Raw genomic sequence first — 22,583 nt, 5'->3', positions numbered from 1 at the left:
TTTGTATTACATTTTTCACATTTTGAGTTGCAGTCTGTTGGCACACACAGCGTTAATGTCTGTGCAGGAAGAGGAATAATTTGGCTCAGGGTGTGCATGTTGGAGAGGGGGAGGTGAGAGGTATGGCATTAAGAGGTCAAGGGTGAAAGAATCCCAGCTGCAGGCTGTCTGACACGCCAGACAGGGTCAAGGGTCAGGCGGGAGGTCGAGGCTTGACTTCTGCCACTGTTGCCCATTAATCTTGGGTCTGCCTAGGTTCCTTCTCCCCTCCCTCCTCTCTTTCAGCCAGTATTGCAAGAAGTCAGAGAGCGTGGCTTCAGCTTCTGTGCCCTAGAGTGCACTTAATGTTTGCAAGCCAAGAAATAAATGACAGAAAAGCATCTACAGTACAGCACCTTTTATCTAGAATAGTTGGGAGCAAGGCCATTTCAGATGATAGATTCTTACAGATAATGGGAGGTCCCCATCTCTCAGACCTTCATCGTATTTAATGAAAAAGAAACAATGGCTGCTCAAACAAAAACTGAGTACTAAATAGTAAAATAATAAAAAACGGTGTAACATTGAACATGTGGCGTGCTTAAATGTTTTTGCTTGTTTGAAACGAAGGACTAGTGTGTGTGTGGGTGTGTGAGGTCATCAAGTTGTCTGGCATTTGGTTAGAGCAAGTGGATTACATAACTTCAATTTCTGGAACTGGTAGCCCGAGTGTCAACATGGCACATGAGAAATGTCATACTGGGTTAGACCAAGCCCAGCATCCTGTCTCCAACAGTGGCTGATCCAGGTCATAAGCACCAGGCAGGATCCTAAACAATAAAATCCAGTCCTTCTTGCTTAGAACCGGTGTAAGCAGAGGCTTCCCCAAGTCTACATGGCTAATAATGATTTATGGATTTTTCCTCCAGGAACTTACCCAACTACACTAACTGCCTCCACCACATCCTCTGGCAACCAATTCCACACTTAAATTAGATGCTGAGTGGAAAAATACTTTCTCTGATTTTTAAAACTGCTGCTCATTAATTTGATGGAGTATCTCCTAGTACTAATACTAATGGGTAAATACTGTAATGGTTCCCTGTTCATCCATTCCACCCAACTCGTGATTTTATAAACCTCTCATATCTCCTCTCAGCTGTCTCTTCTCTAGGCCAAAGAGCCCTAGCCTGTTTATTCTCTGCTCATAGAGATGCTTTTCCATCCCCTTATTATTTTGGTCACCCTTCTCTGTATCTTTTCTAGTTCTGCTGTCTTTTTTTATGAGATGGGGGCAACTAGAACTCACACAGTACTGAAGGTGCGGTCACACCATGAATCTATACAGAGGCATTATGATAGCCTCTGTTTATTTTTCATTTCTTTCCTCATATTAGCTAACATTCTATTTGCTTTTTTGACCACCACTTCACACTGAGTTGAGAGTTTCAAGGCATTGTCTGCTGTGATTCCCAGACCCTTTCCCTGGGTGGTGATGCCTAATATGGAATCCAGCAACCTGTATTATAGTTTGGATTATTCTTCCTTATATTCAGCACTTGTCCACATTAAATTTCATCTGCCATTTAGACACTCAATCCCACAGCCTTGCAATGCCTCAGAATCAACTTGTGATTTAACTACTTTGAACAATTTTGAGTCATCTAAAATTTCATAACCTCACTCTTTTCGAGATCATTTATAAATATGTTAAAAAAAAAACACTGGTCCCTGGGGCATTCCTCTTTTTAAACTTTCTGCATTGAGAGAAATGACTATTCAGTCCTATTCTCTATTTCCTATCTTTTAATCCGTTATCATTCCACAATAGGACATTGCTTCCTATCCTAAGACTCTCATTTCCTGATATGCCTCTCATGAGGGACTTTGTCAAATGCCTTTTGAAAATCCAAATACACTATATAAACTAATTCACTCTTGTCCACATGTTTATTAATCCCTTCATCCCTTCAAAAAATCCAACAGATTTGTAAAGCAAGACTTGCCTTTGCTAAATCCATGATGGTCTGCCCCATTAATTTGTCTATCCAAATGGTCAGTAATTTTGTTAAGCTCACTGGTTTGTAGCTTCCCAGATCACCCCTGAAACATTTTTTGAAAATGGGCATTTTGTTAACCACCCTCCAGTGCTCAAGTACCAGAGCTGATTTGAATGAGAAATTAGAGATTGCTAGTAATAAGTCTGCAATTACATTTTTTAATTCCTTCAGAAAGCTGGACCCTGTAATTTGTTACACTCTAGTTTGTCAGTTTGCTGTATTACATTTTCATGGTTCACCATGATTTGCTTCAGTCCCTCTGAATCATCACCCTCAAAGAATGTGTCCAGAGATGGTATCTCCCCCAAATCCTCCTCAGTAAAGACTAAAGAAAAGCATTTATTTAGTTTTTCTGTTTTGGCCTTGCCTTTTATCCCTTGGTCATCTAGTGTAGCGGTTCTCAACCGGCATGTCACGACACACCAGTGCGTCTCCAAGCACACACAGGTGTGTCACTACACTTCCCTGTTCCCCACTGATCCAGCTGCTCCCCCTGCCCCAGCAAAATAGGAAGTCCTCCTCTGCCTGGGCTTAAAATGCTGATAGCCCAGGTGGAACGCGGCAGGAGAGCTGGAATCAGCGGCACCAGCATGGTCTCTTCTTCCTGCCCCCCCGTGGCCCGGATGAGGAAGTATACAGCAGCCGCGTGCAGGAAGAAGAGATCATTCTGATGCATGCATCATCGGCCTGAAGAAGAGCAGAACGGCACAAAGCAAAAGAGCAACGTCCGTCCCCGCGGCAGATAGGAATCCTTTCTTGAGGCCGTGAGGGCTGGATGTGGAGGAGGCTGCCGCCGCCTCTTGTTCGGTAGAAGGAGAGAGAGAGTGAGTGAGTGAGTGAGCAAACATATGTGTTTAAGATTCTGTGTGTGCGTGACAGCATGTATGCAAGTGAGTGATTGAGAGCCTGTATGTGTAAGTGTATGATTGAAAACCTGTTTGTGTGAAAGAGAGTATGTGTGTGTGATTTTAGAGAGCCTGTGTGTGATTGAGATCTTTGAGTGAGAGAGAGAGAGAGCATGAATATAAGTGTATGATTGAGAACCTGTATGTGTATGTATGATTAAGAGCCTGTGTGCATAAGGAAGAGAGAGAGCATGTGTCTGTGTGTGATTGAGAGCCGGTATAGGTTACAGAGCATGTGAGTATGTGATTGAGAGAGACAGCATGTATGTAAGTGTGTGATTGAATGCCTGTGTGTAAGTGTGAAAAGACAGCATGTGTGTAAATGTGTAATTAAGAGCCTATGTAAGTGAGAGAGAAAAAGCATGTGTATGTGTGTGTGATTGGGAGCTTATGTTAAGTGGGAGAGAGAGAGCTTGTGTATATGTGTGTGTGATTGTCAGCCAGTGTCTGTGAGAGAGAGAGAGAGCTTGTGAGTGACAGAGAGGAGAAAGTTACAAGCAAACCATCCCTCTTGCAAATTCTAAACAATCTCAGGGCACCTGGATATCAAATGTTCCCAGGTATGCAGAGCAAAGCATTTTTTTATCCTTATTTTTCATTATTGAGTCTGTGTCTGCTATTTTGAAATATTTTATTGGTATCTAGAAATTTTGATATGAGTTTTTAATTATTGGATATTCCATTCATCATAAGAACATAAGAAATTGCCATGCTAGGTCAGACCAAGGGTCCATCAAGCCCAGCATCCTGTTTCCAACAGAGGCCAAACCAGACCACAAGAACCTGGCAATTACCCAAACACCAGCTATTTTGAAATCTGATCTTTTTGTTAGTATGGTTTTACTGTTATTGCTTTTATATTTCTTGATGTGTTTTATGAGGACTGGTGATGTTTCTCTTTTCCATTTGTTACACTGCATACAGTCTCTCTGGCTTCTTGTTTCCAGTTCAGTTTTTGTCTGCATGCTTCTAGTTATGAGTTTTGGTCTCTTTATTCTTAGGTGAGGGTCTGCACCTGTGACTGAGGTGAGGTATTCTGCTGGCGTGTGTGTATTGCTCTGTAGCAGTACTTTTTCCTAATAGGAGGTGTATTGGTGTCTTAAGGCCTGGTGTAATATTTTCAGTGTTGCCTTTTCAAGGTGGTTCCTGTTTGAGTGCTGGAAATTGGAAATTGCTGGGCTTGATGGAGCCTTGATCTGACCCATTACTATTTATGCAGTTTCTGTTCAGACAGAGTACTTGACTTTCCCTTGTGTCATTCTTAACAATAAAACTAATACTGGACCTTTTATTTTTTATTTACGCCGTGAATTGTAGTGAGCAGTGTGTCACACATGTGAGCATGGTCTGTCAGGTGTGTCACGATGGGAATAAGGTTGAAAACCACTGATCTAGTGATCCAACTGACTCCCTGACCGGTTGCTAGCTCTGAAAATATTTGAAAAAGTTTTTATTTGGGGTTTTTGCCTCTCTGGCAATCTTCTTTTCAAATTCCCTTTTGGCCTGCCTTATTAATGCTTTACATCTAACTTGCCAGTGCTGATGCTCTTTCCTATTTTCTTCATTTGGATCCACCTTCCAGTTTTTGAAAGATGCCCTTTTGGCTTGAGTAGCTTTTTTCACTTCACCATTAAAACATGCTGGCACTTGTTTGGACTTCTTCCTACCATTTCTAATGCACGGAATACAACTTGTATGGGCTTCCAAGAGAGAGTTTTTAAACAGTATCCATGCTTCATACAAACTTTTAATCTTTGTAGCCACCTCTTTAATTGTTTTTATAACTAATGTCCTTGTTTTCTCCTAGTTTCTTTGTCTAAAGTTAAATGCTACCACAGTTTTCCTTCAGTGATTATGTTAAATTTGATTAGGTTATGATCACTATCAGCAAGCAGCCCCATCACCATTACCTCTTCCACCAGATCTTGCATCATAGAGAGGATTAGGTTTAGAGTATTCTCCCCTCTCATCAGTTCCAGGACTACTTGCTCCATGAAGCAGTTATTTATAGCATCTAGAAACGTTGTCCCTAGCATGTCCAAACAAGATATTAACTCAATCATTGTTAGGGTAATTGAAATCTCCCATTATTAAGGTGTTGACTAAGTTGTTAGCCTTCCTAATTGTTGTTAGCATTTCACTGTCTGTCTCTTCATCCTAACTAGGCAGACAATATTATATCCCCACAGCTACACGTTTCCCTATCACCTATGGAATTTTTATCCTGTTTGACTCTGAGCCATTCTCCACCAATTTGATCCAGCCTATCATTTCAATATAATTTGTACTCTGTTACCACAGTGTCCCATTAATTATCATCCTTCCACCAGGTCTCTGAGATGCCTGTTAGGTCTGCATCTTCATTCAATGCCATACATTCTAACTCTCCAGTACTCTGCTCCTCACACACACATATAGTAGGGAAGTCCTATGCTTTTGGTTACTGGAGACTTTCCAGGATTATCACTTCAAAAGCAGCAGTTGCTGCAGCTACCACAACCATCTTCTTGTGTTGTCTTCCAGTCATGCGAACCGTGTAACAGCATGTCTAGACAGTGAGTGAGGTGGTTGCTTGGTGAGAGTGAAGGACTTATAGAATTCAACCACAAAGCTCTCAGCAGGAGACTTGGAGACAAGGCAAGATGACATAAAGGTGCTAGAAACTTCTACTATGAACATGATAGTAGACCAAAGATTGTGCCATGCGTTCTTCACAGAGTTGTGACAATTTCCTTGACACCTTGATCCACTGGCTTAAAAAGGGAGGTATAATTGGGTGGAAAGAAGGTGGCAAAATGGCAGCTGGATGAGCATTACAGCTCTGCTGAATGGATAGTGCACATCTCTTCATTTTCATTACTGGACTTTTCTCTGGAGAAAGTTGGTTCTCTCATTGTGAACTTGCTCAACCCACTTTTGAACTTTGATTTTCCAAATATGGTGCTTAAATTTCTTTTTTATCTCTTTTTTTATCTGCCAGACTCACCATACCACCATTGCCAGAAACTCAGGGAATAGGAGAGGTGCTATTGCTGATCTGCCTGAGTGTGTGTACACAAATGACTTGATAGCAAGGCAAGATGAGGCTGAGGCACTGAGTTATGATGTCTATGCAGATAACAGAAGGTTTTCCAGATAATGGATCAGGGCTGGGACTACAAAATGTTCTGGAAAATGGAGTGTCTGGATAATGGATTACAGGTATTCTTTGTAATTATATTTTCATAGAGTGAAGTCATGTGTGTGTGTGTGTTTTTCTTGTTTTATACTGCCAATTTACTATGTTATATTGAATTTATATTATGAGTTTTTATTGGTGAATCTATTATTTTATGCTTTAATTGAATGGTTTTGCATTTAATCAAGAAATAAAGTAAACTTAAGATCTACAAAGTCCATAGATGCACTGGGGGTAAAAACAGGATTGGTTTAGGCTGTCCCATCTGCTCACCTTTGTATTGAGTTATATATAAATATGCATGGACATACAGTATGGACAGGTTATATATGCCACATCTAGGTCTCAGACATAGATGTATATCTATTTATTTATATCTATCTTTATTCATCTATCTATCTATCTATATCCAGCTGTTATTTATATATTTAAAAAATGTATTTTTATTTATTTTGTTTAAAAGTTTTTATATACCGCTTATACACAAAATAGTGAGCTAGGCTATATGTGTGTGTGTGTGTGTGTGTCTGTGTATATGTATGTGTATGTATGTGTATATGTATATGTGTGTATATATATAAAATATGCTTATTTTTTATAATATTTCCAGAGGGGAACTGTATGAGTCTGAAGTAGGAAGTATGACACAAAAACTGGTAGTCTATAAATTACTAACACATTTATCGAGGCATAAGATTTCAAGGACAGTGGACACTTGTCCTCAAAAGCTTATGTCTCAATAAACCTGTTAATCTATAAGGTGCTACCAGCCACTGTGTTGTATTTGTTACAAAAGCATCTTTGCACTGTCTCAGTGTCTTTCTATGAAAGTAATGTTTGGAATTAGAATATTCTCTGTATATAAGAAGGCCTTTCCTCAGAGTCCAAGTTGGCAGAAAAGAAGGCACAGTTAGTCACATAGCTGGAATTGAAGCAACATCCCAATCTCACGGCTAGGTCAATGAGATACCTTGTTGAAGTGCCCTCAGTCATGTGGCTGAGCATTTCTCAGTCTCAGTATATTTGCACTTGCCATCGGGATCATTAGGAACTCTTGCCTTTTTTGATACCAGGATAGTGGGCAATTTTATTAGTCGAGATTTTGTCCGCTAGCAAGGAATTCCTATCCAACCCATTCCTGCACCAGTCTCCATTGTTGCCATTGATAGTCTGCCCCTGAACCAAGGAGGAGCGAAAAGTCACAGTGGACCTGAATCTTCTAGTAGTTACATAGCACTCTGAAACCATTTCATTCTGGGTTCTTGAATCGTAATCATGTACAGTTCTTCTGGGGTTACCATGGCTTTAGTTATATAACCCACTCATTGACTGAAATTCAGGACAGATTGTATCTTGGTCTCCTTTCTTCTCCTCTTGTGTTCACAAGACCAGAGATCTACAACTTCCACTCTCATGGCATCTGTAGTAGAAATACCCCCAGGCCTTCCAATGCAGTGCCATGCTTTTGCAGATATTTTTTAGCAAAAAGCAAGCTGAGATGCTCCTGAGTCTTTGGGAGCACATTTATGCCATTGAACTGCTTCTTGGAACCATGCCTCAATGAGGCCAGACCTACCCATTGTAAAGCCCAAAAACTAAAGTTCTGTCTGAATATATTCAAGAAAATCTGGCTCGAGGCTTCATTCAACCGTCAGTCTCCTGCCAATGCCGGATTCTTTTTTGTTCAAAGAAAGGATGGCTCATTCAGGCTCTGTATTGATTATCAAGGCCTCAATCAAATTACAGTTAAGGATAGTTATCCTCTACCGCTAATTTCTAAACTCTTTGATAGACTCCAGGGTGCTCAGGTTTTTGCCAAACTGGACCTGCGAGAGGCAGGGCCTACAATCTCATTCTGATCCAACAGGATGGTGAGTGGAAAACTTTCTTCAATACCAGGGATGGACACTACAAATATATAGTCATGCTTTTTGGACTTTGTAATGCCCCTGCTATTCTTCAAGCCTTTGTCAATGATATTTTTCAAGACCTACTCTCTCAGTATGTAGTACTCTATTTTGATGGACAAAGAAAAAAGTGTGGAATAAACTTGATCTTGTCCACAAATCGAAAAATAACATTTATTGAATCTCCAAGATCCAAACAAGGCTTTCATAAATCACAGTGAGAACTGCTAGAGGACCCGGACACAGACTGTGTTTGAATTGGTTGCACTGGGAGCGACATGAATCAAAATGTACAACAGGTTTTAAGGAGCCTAGTAGCTACTTGGTTGGCTTTTTTTTGCTGTGCGGAGATCCTTTGTTGTCTTCACCATCATAGGCTTTATGCCAAATTTAAGAAATGTAGGTTTGCTCAGTCCTTTTTTGGGTTACGTAATCTCAGCTCAAGGGTTTGAGAAGGACCTGGATAAGGTAGCCAATACTTTTGGGTCTCAAGGAATGCCAACACTTTTTGGGATTTTATTTTTTATTTATTTATGTATTTTTATTTTTTCAAATTTTTTATTTAGCACATTATTAATTACACAAGTAACACTGTAATTGAAAGTACAGAGAAATTTTATACAATTCCAATTTGAAAAATAAACACTTGTAATCATCATACTGTACTTAAATGAAATAAATAAGGGAGAGCCCTATGAAAGAGAGCATCAGTATCTTCAATAGGTAATAAAGCTAACATTAATATATTTGGTAGCATGAGGAGGTTCAACACCTTACTTCCTATTATTACCAAATCCTACAGTAAGATTTTCTAGGAGCAAGAGTCTAGAAAGACCCTAAGCTGCGGTGGTTCGAAAAACACATAACTTTGATCCTGATACAAAATATTACATTTACAAGGGAAACACAGTTTAAACCGGGCTCCCTTTTGCAATGCCTCTGCTCTCATATTGAGAAATTTCCTCCTTATTTTAGTGGATTTTACTAAATCCGGGTAATACCATATTTTGTGTCCAAAAAAATTGCTTGATTATTTTTAAAGTAATGTTTAAACATGTTATTCTTATCCATAAGAAATGCGAAAGTCACAAGCAATGTCTCCTTTGCTCCACAATCATCTCCTGAGAGGACTCCAATAGTGTAGTCAATTCAGGCAATACTTGTTCCTGGACATTTCCTCGATTAGAGTCAGCATGGGGAAGATAGTAAGCTTTGGTCACTACTGGTTTTATCTCCTCTGGTATCTTCAAAATCTGCGATGTATATAATTTAAACAAATCTAAAGGGGAAATGTTCTTCAACACCAGAAAATTCAGAACTCAGCTTGGAGAAGAGATGGCTGAGGGGGGATATGATAGAGGTCTTTAAGATCATGAGAGGTCTTGAACGGGTAGATGTGAATCGGTTATTTACACTTTTGAATAATAGAAGGACTAGGGGGCATTCCATGAAGTTAGCAAGTAGCACATTTAAGACTAATCGGAGAAAATTCTTTTTCACTCAACGCACAATAAAACTCTGGAATTTGTTGCCAGAGGATGTGGGTTGTGCAGTTAGTGTAGCTGGGTTCAAAAAAGGTTTGGATAAGTTCTTGGAGGAGAAGTCCATTAACGGCTATTAATCAAGTTTACTTAGGGAATAGCCACTGCTATCAATTGCATCAGTAGCATGGGATCTTTTTAGTGTTTGGATAATTGCTAGGTTCTTGTGGCCTGGTTTGGCCTCTGTTGGAAACAGGATGCTGGGCTTGATGGACCCTTGGTCTGACCCAGCATGGCAATTTCTTATGTTCTTATGCACTATGTAATGTTTCCCGTATATATGAGCCAACTAAGCCTGTGAAAATGTACCTTTGTTTATCAGGAAAAAAGCTTAGAGGCAGGTTTCAAAGGGTTACGCGCGTAACCCCCGAAAAGCTGCCCCTTCCACCCCCTGCGCGCGCCGAACCTATTTTGCATAGGCTCAGCAGCGTGCGTAAGTCCCGGGGCTTTCCTGGGGACTTTCACAGGGACCCACAATAATCCAAACAGCCACTGCTGCCTGAAGATCTGGCCTCCTAGGACCCTATGGCCTTTCCGAATGTTTAGCATACCAGCCTTCTGTAAAGAGAAGCAGACAGATTGCCAGATATCTGGCTACACGAATGTCTGCGTTTTCACTAGGACGTCTGTGCATGACTTCATTTGCAGCCTGCCAGACAGATCCAGCTTTGTGGCTGCCCTGCGTTTCTAACGTTTTTTTACCCACTTTCTCATGCTGGCAGCTCTAAACTCATTGTTGTATTAAGTACAGCACTTCAAAGCTTGAACACTGAAACACATGCTGCTAAATTGTAATCTGCTGACGTTTTTACAACTAAGGTTCCCCATGCTTGTTCCAGGCCTTCTTGAAGTCTGTTACTGTTTTGGCCTCCAACACCTACTTTGAGCAAGCATTCCATGCACCCAGCATCCTTTCTATGAAAATATATTTCCTGATGTTGCTTGAGTCTCCACCCCCTTAGAGCCTATCATATCCCTTTGTTCTAAAACATCCTTTCCACTGAAAGAGTTTTTGTCTTACGTATTATTAACAGATTAACCCTCTTAAGCCTCAGCAAAAAGGCCTGGGAGAGGCTGAACCTTATTAGAATTAAGCAGAGGGTAGGCCTGGTTAGTACCTGGAAGATAAGGTGCCATGGGTTGCACAAGGCAATGGCAAACCTCTGCCATATTCTGCCAAGGGAAAGGTCACAGGCCCTGTGATAAGGCCATGATTATTAGGGACATGCACTAACAAAAGAAACATACAAAAAATGCCAAAAGCCAAAAGATTGGAACTGGGGCCCACCCCCTCCCTCCTTCACCACCAAGATGTATAAAAAGGCACCCCTTCTGTGGCATCCACCAGTACCCCCCACCCTACCTCTTAACCCATCTGTAGGTCTTCACTGGGCAGGAGCCACGCCTGTCCCACCACTTCTGTTTTTCAAAATGGCACAGCCAACCCAGGCCAGTACCATCTTGCAGTACACTCCAAAATGGTCCTGAACATTAGTACGGCGGTGCCATTTTGAAAAACAGCAGCAGTGAGGCAGGAGCGAGTGTAGATCACTCCTGCCCAGTGAGGACCCATGGGTGGAGTAAGAGGTAGTGTGGGGTGGGGCCTGAGGGCTGTGAGAGATGGAGCTGAGTAGAGGCAGGGTTTTTTTCGGGGCAGTGTTTTTTTTTTTTCCCAACACAATTTTGTTAATGTTTTTTTATTTTGTTTGTTGAAATTTCATGTTTTGTTTCCAAAGAAAAAACATCCTAATGATCACCTAACTTTCAACACCCAAAATGGGTAGAAAGAGGCAATGAAAAACAATTTGTCTAAGTCAATCACATGTGGCTAAGTGGATTTTCGGCCACCTCAATGTATCTGGCATCATTATTCTATGTATAAATCTTCCTTTTCTTTCTATTTCAGCTCTCTTCCTTCTTTGTCTTCCTTTAACTATGTATTTTGCATTCCTTTTTATCACTGCCTGCATTTTATATCTCATTCCTCATCTTCAGTCCTGGGCTTTCTCTCTACCCCTCACTTCTTAACCTACACCCACTCTGTCTCTCACCTGCACTTCCTGCTCTCTCTCTGTTCCTCACCACCTCCTCCTGTGCTCTCTCTCTTTCCCCCATACTTCTCTTCTAGCTGGACACATTCACTCTCCCTTCCTGAGGCCACAGACTCCTGGAGAATCCTCTCTGCCTCCAATGACTGGCCCGTACCATGATCTTTTTTCATGCAGGGAGGCCAGAACTGGAGAGGAAAGAGTTACAGGGTCAGTACCAACCAAAGGAAATTGGTCATATTCCTTCAGAAGGCGGGAAGTGGTGCAGATTGCCCCCACCCCTGTAGTACTGATTGGCCAAATTCTTTGTGAGGGGTGGGGAAAGGAACAGAGCCCCACCTCTTTGGGCATTGATTGGCCACAGTCCTTCCAAGGTTGGAGAGAGGAGGAGCATAGGATTTCCCAGTGCCTACTGTAGCTGCTGCTGCTGAGCAACTGGGAACAAGAGGCAGTTGGGATCATGGGCTCGCAATCGGGGGACATCTGGTATTTCTACAGCTGAGCCTTTTGGTTTTTATTCCTCGCCATCTATCTTCCATAATTCTACGTAAAGGTAATTATTATAAATAACAGTCACCCCAGTTCCTTTTACAAATCCAAGCTAAAAAGGGACAAAATAAGAAAATGAAAAGAAGTTCCTATCTCATAGATATGTGCATGCCACTTCTTCCAGACGAGAGAGCAAAGATCTAGGGATGAGTTTGAAGGGAGTTTTGGTCTGCAGTCCTTGCCTGTAGTGTGGGTTGCCATGGTTACCAGCCCGGTGCTGGGGAGGGATGAGGGAGGGTGCCCACCGGCTTTCGTATTTTTGTCTCAGTGGGTGTTTTGCCTGCAGATGTGGCTGTGAAGGCTCTCTCAGACCTGTTCCTTTATACATTAGCCTCCCTTGGAGTCATAGGCAGAAGCAGCTTCAAGAACTTGACCTGCAGAGGTCATATGAAATGCCAGAGAGGGAAGGAGAAAAAATCCTAGAAACAATGAAACCTTAAGCAAAAAAAAAAAAAAAAAGCCACTTTATTAAATGAAATGAACCCAGAGGATTAAAAAACCAGAATTACAGATGCCTTTGTGGTATAATCAAACTAAATCCTGTATTTTACAGTGTGTTTAAAAGACAAAAACTTAATCTTTAATATATGCTGTGTAACTTGTGACTTGTGCATAGAAAGTAGAACAGGTATTTTACCCCAATTATTAAGCTGTAAAGATGTAAAGTTAGAGGGGTTCCCCCAAGTTGGTGCTGGAAAGGAAGCTGTGGCAAACAGTTATTTGGGAAGACTGTGCTGGAGGCCAAACAAAGACAAATTCAGTGTTAATAGGCATATAATGAGGCATTTTGGCTTTGCCCTATTCTGAACTGTAGGATGCATTAGAAGCTTCATTTCCCTATGTATGAGCCTCATTATCCCTTTGGGTGATGTCAGTCCTCCTATATGAAAAGACAAGGAAACCACAAAGAGCTTGCTCAGGCTGTGATATCAGCGTGAACTAAAAGTAAGAAGAAAAAATGGCCTGCCTCCACTATCTTATGGGAATACTTTCTGAAAAACATATTCTCCCCAGCTCCACATGAATCAGTGGGGAAAACTACAGCACTTGCACACATGGAAAGATATGCTGATTAGAGGAAAACCATTGCTATTGAAAGTGTCTACAAGTAAACATGTATGCAAACCCCATCACTGTATTGGACTAAGAGCTGCCTTGGTTGTAAAAGGGTAGCATGTCATATCTGGATGGTTTAATGTATCTTTCTTTGAATTCAAGAATGCACACCTTCCCTCTTTCAATGGTAGTGCAGCCTGACAACTCAGACACATTTAAACTAGGGCAAAGTAGCATTGGAAACGTAGGGGTAGGGTAAAAAGTTGTCTTATTTACCACTACAAGGCATAGCATGGCGCAGCTTTAACAGAGAAGCTCCTGAGAAAGATGACGACAAATTACCGTCACAGCGGGGTAAGAGGTTCTTAACATCTAAAATTCTAATTGGTGATGTCTTAACAACACACACACACACACACATGCATTTCCACCACACATGTTCCAGAATCTTTAGCTGAAGTATTAAGACATTAGGAGGCCCCTTTACTAAATTGCGTTAAACACACATCTATATAAATAAAAATGTTAAATAGTTTGGACAAAATCGCTAATCTCAGAAACCACTGAACTGATTGCTTTCAAATTTAGACACAACCTTCATTTCGCATACAGGAAGGTTCTTCTCTACTTACATTACAGATATGTCACACCTGTGACAGGTAAAATAGGTTTAAAGATTTTTCCCAGAAAACAGCGACATCTGCTGGACGTACACTAACACACGCTACACTAATCATTTCGCCAGTCCAGGTCCACGTTTCACTTCCATTTTTAACACATTCGCGCACTTTTTTCGCCGGAAAATAACCATTTCCTTTACAGATAAAATACACCCACCACCCTCCTCACACCCCCCACACACATGCCAAATTGATTTACTTCCCACAGCCTCCCAACACACACAAAACCACCCTCCTCACACCCCCCACACACATGCCAAATGTATTTACTTCCTACAGCCTCCCAACACACACAAAACCACCCTCCTCACACCCCCCACACACATGCCAAATTTATTTACTTCCCAGGCCCTCACAACACACACAAAACCTGACAGAAGTCCGGGAGGCTCCAGCGGGGGGCCAGGACCGGTCCGGGACACATCTCCTGCACTACGGCCGTCGGCTGCCAGCAATCAACATGGCGCCGACGGCCCTTTCCCTTACTATGCCACTCGGGGACACCAATGGCGGCAGTAGCCCATGTGACATAGTAAGGGCGAGGGCCGGCGGCTGCGAGTCCTGAAAATGGACTGGCAGCCGGCGGCCATTTGCCCTTACTATGTCAGAGGACCTACCGCTGCCATTGCTCCACCCCACTGACATAGTAAGGGCAAAGGGCCGTCGGAACCCGTTTCAGTGCTCGCAGCCGACGGACCATCGCCAATACATCGCTCCCGGACCGCTCCTGAACGCCTGCTCCACCAACTGACATTTTTATCAGGTCTCGGGGGGTCTGGAGGGTGGGGGGTGGTAATGAATTTATTGTGAACATCTTGGGGAGGGGTCACGAGGGGGGGGGCAGGTTCTTATGGCCTGGATTGGCCTGGGTACTTGCCAGGTTCTTATGGCCTGGATTGGCCACTTTTGGAAACAGGATGCTGGACTTGATGGACCCTTGGTCTGACCCAGTATGGCATTTTCTTATGTTCTTATTCATTTGGCAACTCTGGGGGGGGGGCAGGGGGGGGGTACTGTTTTTCACAGGGCTGGGGGAGGGGGGGGCAGGAGAGTGTGGGGTGGTTAGTTTAAGAGAACGTGGTGGTTAGTTTAAGAGAACGTTTCTCATAGGGTTGTTTTTTGGGGGAAGGGGGAGGTTCACACACAAATACATACACAAAACTTGCACGATCTCGGGAACACACCAAAATAGCCCTCCCCAGACTACAAAACAAATTTGGGAGTGCAAATTTGGTTAGGCACTCCCCTATTTGGCTACATAACGCGCACAGACGCCCAGGGACAGGACACACGTAGCCCCAACAATTTTAATTTCCCAGATCTTGGGGGGGGGGGGCAGGAGGGTGGGGGGTTATTATTTGATTTAAAGGGTTGGGATTGGGTTTTTGTTTTTGGGGTGGGGGGTTCCCACAGAAATAGAAAGACAAAAGTTTTCTGATCTGAAGGGTAGGCAGTAGGCGGGGGGGAGGTGACAGTGAGGGGAGGGAGAATGAGGGGGGAGGTGAGTGTCAGGGGAGGGAGAATGAGGGGAGAGGTAAGTGTGAGGGGAGAGAGTTGGAGTGGGGACAGGGGAGGGAAGGGGGGGGGGGGAGTGACCAAGGGGGAGGAGGATGAGTGACTAAGGGGGAGGAGGATGAGTGACTGAGGTAAATGAGCAAGGGGAAGGGGGAGGGAGGGAAAAGAACCTGACTCTGCCACTGCAACACGTGGCGGGGTACCGCTAGTAGTAACATAGATTACTGCAGCACACTTAACATGCTGTTCTCAGGCGGAGCAGACTTTGCAGTGGGATCAGGATCACATGGACTTTTTTACCCGTGGGCTTTGCATCATTTCTGAAAGCAAAAGTATGCGTGGTCCCTTGCACCTGTTTTGTCCTGCGGTAGTTTTTTGCTGAAAATTCCACAGGAAGATTTAAAAATAGTGAGAGTTCTTTTCCTCCCCTGGCCTGAAGTCACTGCTTGGGAACCCGTTCTCCACTGTGGCTAAAAGGGCACATGTATTGTGAAATGCACCTCCAATGCATGTCCATCTTTGCTAGGGACACAGCACCCTCTTTGTATACCTCTGCTGCACGAAATGTTTCGACTGTGCCAGGTGAGAAAATCCCTTCCTCCAGCTGGTCCCCTTGGACCAACACTGGCAGAGGGGCTGCAGCCCTGGTGATGCAGAGAGAAACTGCTCTGTAACAGGACTTTTTTTTCAACTCTTTCCTGATTCCATTCCCGTAGAATCAGATAGGTCAGGAGGGACGCACAGGTTGACTCCCAGGATTTCCCATAGGAGGTAAAGAAAATATCAAATAACAGTTTTTCCTCCCATGGAAATGGCTTGTGATTGCTGAGTTGGGACACATGATTACATTAAGAGAATAGATATTTGGGTAAGACCACTATTTTTCCGTTATTCACCTTTTAGAGGGTCCTCAAGTATAACTTGTATGTCCGGGGAAGTGAGGGGGGCAGACATTTTATCCTTTTTTTTTTTTGTTCTAAAATTTTATATTGAATTTATTTCAAAGGATGTTTTTCCTTATTATAAAGTAACTCGTGTATGGAGAACAATAAGGGGGTAGGTGTGATTTCCTTAATATAAAACCATATATTATAGCTTCTGTGTGAGGTATAGCAAGGGGAGCAGGCATTTAATCCCTAATAGAAAGTTCTATAGTATAATCTGAGTATCAGCATACCTGGGTACTTTTGATTTCTGCTCACTCAAATTGCACACAAATTTCTCCTCTCTCATACTCATACTCACTTGCTATCACACTCCTCATTCTCCCTCACTCATACTCTCTCATGCACACACTCACTCTCACTAAAACATTCACTCTTTAATGCTCCCTCATACACACTTGCACACTTTCTAACACACTCTCATACATGAACACACTCACTAACATATACATACATACACTCAAACTTTCTGCAATACACTCATTGCCCCCTGCCAGAACCCAGCAGCAGCAGCCTCCTTCTGCAGACCTGCATAGCCAAGAAAGTACCATATTTTCTTCAGCTTCTGCGGGCCTGCAGCTCCTGCCTCTTCTTGGGCTGTGCAGGCCTCCTTCTTCCCTGCCGCCTTCTGCTCAGGTAAGCCCAAGTAACAGGACTTCTTCTGGAGCCCATGCAGGCATTTCACTGCCATGCCCAGAGTTTTTTGGGTATGCCCAGAGACTCCAGGTTCAACCCAGTGTGTTTCTAGATGTGTATATCAGGGACACTAAGGGGAACAGACTTTGTACAGAGGAGAATTATGCTTACCCGGGGAATAAGTCAGACAGACAGTAGAGATGTAGAGAAGGGAGTTTACAGAAGCTGAGAGTAATACAAAAGAAAATAGTTGTATTTGTTTTAATTATTTATCATGACTGATCAAAATGGATTATACATTCAGGTCTTTTAGGTATTTTCCCAGAGAATTTACAATCTAGGGGCCTGTTTTCATATTGACAGAATGGCTGAAAAGCATTAGTAAATCAAGCCCTAAGTTTGTACCTGAGGCAATGAAGTAACTTACCAAGGTCACAAGGAGTGTCAGAGGGCAAAGTGCAATTTGAACCCTGGCTTCCCTGGTTCTCAGCCTGCTACTCTAACCACTGGGCAACTACTGCACACTATGCAGGGAGGGGAGAGAGGATGCCTGAAATGAGCATGAGAGAGGAAGGAAGAAAGAAAGAGAATACAGATGAGACAAAGGAAGAGAAGGCAATAGAGCAGAGTGGAAACAGAGGAGTGAGGCCCTCAGTGAAAATGGGCCCATGAGGCCCTGCTATCTCTCCCTCCTCCTCACAGCCCTGTGCTGAGAGCTTAGTGAATTAATAAACGTAAAAAGAAAACGTCTGGAATGTAAAAGGCTCTTCCAATTACAGTGCATCGATCTCACTGCAGTATACTTAATTGGAATCTGGAGCAAGATGGATCATTCCCAGCTGCTGCTGCAGCAGCAGCTTTCCACCAGGCTGCCCTGGCCTCTCCTTACAGAAGAGGGAGGGAGGGAGAGGCAAAGAGAGCGAGACAGAGAGAGACTCAGAGAGAGACTCAGAGAGAAAGAGACTCCTTTTTGTTTTGTTTGTGTTCAGCCTCATAAAACTTTATTCACATCTTCCCAGGGTGTTTTCCCATTTTTATTCTCTCTCCCTGACCCTTTTAATAACTCGCTCAATGCCTTGACAGTACTTTGTAGGGGAGCCACAGACTGTAGCTCCCTTTGGACTACACTGCCTCTGTTTCCTGAATGCAGCCCAGGGGTTGCTGTTGTGTGATTACTGGCACTCCCTCTCTTCTGTGGGTATGAACATCACCTCTACAGCATACCAATCAGACTAGATGGGCCCCACAGCCCTTATATGCTCTCATATTCTACGTTTAAATCCCTCACTAGCCTGGGAAGCAGAAGTCAGGGCCAGCAACTGAACCTGGCTCTCCTGAATAGCAATGCATAACTCTGCTAGAGTGCCCTTGGGGCGGTTTGAAAGAGAGGAAGTATTGGGTCTCTGCCCAGCCTGCGTTGAGGAGGCGCAAGGGTATGATGACATATGTTAGTTTATATTAATTTACATTTCTAGACAGCCCTCCTTGTACCAAAGTTTAACCCAGCATGGTGAAGTTTAGTCAACAGTCAATGCACAATTAGCTTATACAGACATGCAAAGCATAGATCTGCAGCAGACGCAGAGATAAGCAGGGTACTGTTCCAAAGAGCTGTGGCCTGATTTACTAAGGCTTGTTTTCCATTCTGTGCTTATGGGGAAAAGTTTAATAAATGAGGCCCTTAGTCCCCTGTTACATGGGTAAAAATAGAGAGCTAGATGCAGGTAAATGGATTTTCAGCCTCCTGAAGGTGGTTGCATACTTTCATAGTGCACCCAAACCTGTCCATGTAAAAGAGAGGTGCTCTGGAGGCATGTATGGACATACAAACCATACATTTTGAAAAGGCACGCACACAGATGGCCTGCTGTTAATGATCCTCTTTGCGCCCTTGTTTTTCTTTGCCTAAATGAATGCATGTGCATTCACTGATATAGCCACCTGATTTTATTTTTTATTTATATTCGGCTTGTTGGCATTTCAGAGCGGATGACGTTCAGGTACTGTGGGTAGTTCCCTGTCCTTAGAGGGCTCACAATCTAAGTTTGTACCTGAGGCAACGGAGGGTAAAGTGACTTTCAAACAATGGATGCTGGTACCTTGTTTTTGAAAATACCAGGTTGTACGCATGTACTATTTCAGAAAGGCACCGAGTGCTGTCACGAACATTTACATGCTAGGCTGAAGAGATAACACCCCTTCTCCTAAGTGACAGTCGTTCAGCCATCTGGGTTGAACTAAAACTTGCTATAGCCTCATAAGACATTCAGATATGTGCATAACAAGTAGTGTTGGTAGAGGCAACATTGTGACTTCAGATGTGTTAACAGGCATGCCATTTGATGGCGGTCCCATGGTTTCAGGCAGTTTTGGGACAAGTAGTGTATCTAATAGACTCTGAAGAGTTCTTGTAGTAACACAATCTGCAGCTCTACTAATGGGGTTTTTGGCTCAGGGTCATGGAAGTTCATGAGATGTTCTTGCTGTCTTGCAGTGTCCAAAATGGATCCAATCCCCACAATATTGACAGTTGGTACATACTTTGGTGCAATGCTGTTTGGCTGAATATTAGATCATTCTTTTTAAATGTTTGCAGTGCCTTACTGGCACCATCTTGCTTCTTTCTAAAATTGCTAGCCCAATCTGGATACAAGAGATCTAAGCGAGTCTTCAGATGGCAGTTTTTAGTTGGATTGTTTCCCATTGTGGTGCACGGTATAACATGTTGTGCAATAAAGAAACAAGCTGGGTCTGAAAATCTCCTTTGATGGTCTTCTTTTGCACATCCTTAGCCATTTATATCATTTGCTTGGTTTGATCACTTGACTAAAATGGTGCGGTGGTTGTGGGATGCATGTGATTTGGTTTCATAAATACCTTGAATTCTTCAGAAGTGAATGCAGCTCTGTTATCTGACACAGTGACATTTGGACCTCTCTGTATTGCAATAGCCAGTGAGTGGAGCAGAATAATATTTTCATATGCAGTCACCATCTTGACTGACTGCAGCTTCTAACCAGCAATGAGGAACTCTTGTCCTTGGAACAGTCTTGAAATCATTTAATGTCCCAATCACGAATTCATCATGACTTCCTAAGGATGTGACATTGGCTTGGGTGTGCTGTTTCTGCGTCTGTTTCTGGCCACCAGACATGATTTCTATGTGCAATGCCTATTTGCGTAGCATGCAGAACTTTCTCCAGAATGATGGCTTCTGTGGAGAAGTTGAGCTATCTTTTATACTGGCAGTTCATTTCAGTGGGCGACAGAAGACTTTAACTGCTCCTCTAGCATCTTTGTGGCCCATCCCCTATGCATCTAGTTGAAGAAAAGATATGGCCCTTTGAAGTCATCCTTTAAGTATCATTTGTATGCAGGGGCATTTCTGGCATTGCTTCCTTCAGAACTTTAGGCAGTGGCAAAATATGAAATTCTTGACACTGATATGAGGCTCCGAGGGGAACAGACTGAGGAACAACATCAAGAAATATTTTTCATAGAGAGAGGGTGGTGGTTGCGTGGAGCGCCCTCCCAGAGTGCAAGAGGGTATGGGATAAGCACAGAGGACCTTAGTTGCTAAAGTGAAGTGAGAGCAGAAAGCACGACCTAGCGGCATGTGTTTATGGCGCGGTACTTACCCGATTCAGCAGTGAGTGTTGGGGCTGCCAGAATGTATGGCAAAGTGGTCAGTACGAAATATTAACAGAAACGCAGGCCGGGAATAGACTAGCAGCTTGGTCTGTCTGGTAGGCTGCAAGAATAGTAATAACTAGATGTCTTAGTGGAAACTCAGGCACTCCTATAGCCCAGTTCTGCCTGGCAGGCTGTGCGGGGCACCTAGGATTTTCTGACTGGCTCTTCAGAATATTACAGAGCTTTGAGGTTAGGCATAGGAAAGGTGAGTACTGGAGGGAACTAAGTGGAAATCTTTACGTTTATTAAATTGCTACTAATCAATACTGCGCAGTGATTACCCAGCATAGATGCAATGCCAACATAATCAAACTAGTATTAAATACAATCAAATAATTCACCTATTTACATGAACACTGTATTCTAAATATTACATGAACAGTAATATTATCCAGTTCAAAGAAGTTGTTAGAAATTTTGATTTTGACAATTATCTTTCCTACAGGCGCAGATACATTCAGTCCTAAAAATTGGATACTTTAGGTTGCGAATGCTTCATCATTTTCGTTATGTATTGGAACTCAATGTTTCAGGACAATGGTGTAGTCAATAGTATTAATTACAATGGATTACTGTAATGCGTTATACATGGGTCTTCCCAATATCCATGTTCATGCATTACAGATTTTACAAAATTCTGCTGCCCAGTTAGTGATGCGTAGCGCCCCCTGGGTACATATTACGCCTCTTTGTATCAACTTTATTGACTTCCACTGAAGCAGCAAATTAAATTTAAGATTTTATCTTTAGTTTTTAAATTGGGTAATATGAATGAATAAATAAATAAGCTGCTAAAACCATATTTGCCAGTTAGGCCACTTTGACCTCAGGTCAAAAGTTTTTTGACGATCCCATCTATCATAGTAGTCATTTACAAGTTGCTAGGTCATGGCCTTTTCAGTTTTAGGTCCCACTTTGTGGAACCAATTGCCTGTCTCAAGGCATTCTATAAATGATTTTGTATTTTCAGAAAACAGTTGAAATCCCATCTTTTCCAGGAAGCTTTTTTAGCATAACAATTGTGTGTTTTAATATAATGATTGTGCATTTTAAGGGGTTGTTTGCCATGTATTTTAACTGTAATTATGTGATTGTATTTTGAAATTGTATGATTTAAATGTTGTAAACTGCCTAGCACAGTGGTTCTGATATAGGCGGGTAATATATGTGTTACGCCCGTCAGTCGCAGACGGCTGCCACCACTCATGCCTCCTTTTTCCCTGCACTGTCAATCCTAGGAAGAATGGCGGCCTTCGGCAATCACCGCCAACCTCCCTATCGTCCCCGGGACGGCATGGGTGCTGCCGACTGCCATCTTGTCTCTGGAATCACTTAAGGTGCGCGCGCAAGGGCCTCCTTTGTGTACACATCATGGCGGGAACCTCGGGGGTGTCCCCTCCAGATGACATCAACTCCTGTTGTACTTAAGCTGACCCGCCCATTGCTTCAACAAGTTAGCAAGGAGTTCCCTCGTTGCTGAATCCGCTCCATTCTTGGATTTCCAGATTTCTCTCTTGGTGGATGGACGCTCTGGATACCCGCTCCTCGGGGGCCCTTCTGCGTTCCTGGCTATCCGCTACTCGGCGGGCCTTCCTGGCTTGGACTACTACCTGACCTTCCCGGGACTCTCTTCTGGAACTACTTGTGAGTACTTTACTACAGACTTCAACGATACAGCTTTAGTGAAGCTTCTCTACGGTGTACCCCGTGCCTCAGGCCACTACTGTTCCCTCTCCAGAAGAGGTTGTTCCAGTATACCCTATGTTGCAGGGTATTGCCGCACCAGCTACAAGATCCAAGTCTGGGTCCCTGCACCTCAGACTATCATCATTATCATCTTCAGTACAGACATCCTCGGTGTACCCTGCTCTGCGGGCCACTACCGGATATGC

General features: G+C 43.0%; 1 long non-coding RNA gene across 1 annotated transcript in view; it reads left to right on the top strand.

The window, feature by feature from the left end:
* Positions 1-22,583, top strand: part of LOC115076014 — a 327,067-nt gene that overhangs the window by 123,850 nt on the left and 180,634 nt on the right. The window contains exon 2 of the long non-coding RNA XR_003852673.1: positions 5,925-6,145. This is a non-coding gene — a long non-coding RNA (uncharacterized LOC115076014). The remainder of the gene's footprint in view (positions 1-5,924; positions 6,146-22,583) is intronic.

This window comes from Rhinatrema bivittatum, chromosome 14, assembly GCF_901001135.1.
Source record: "Rhinatrema bivittatum chromosome 14, aRhiBiv1.1, whole genome shotgun sequence".
Lineage (NCBI taxonomy): Eukaryota > Metazoa > Chordata > Amphibia > Gymnophiona > Rhinatrematidae > Rhinatrema > Rhinatrema bivittatum.
The sequence above is the reverse complement of the archived record's forward strand: the minus strand, read 5'-3'. Positions and strand labels throughout refer to the sequence as shown.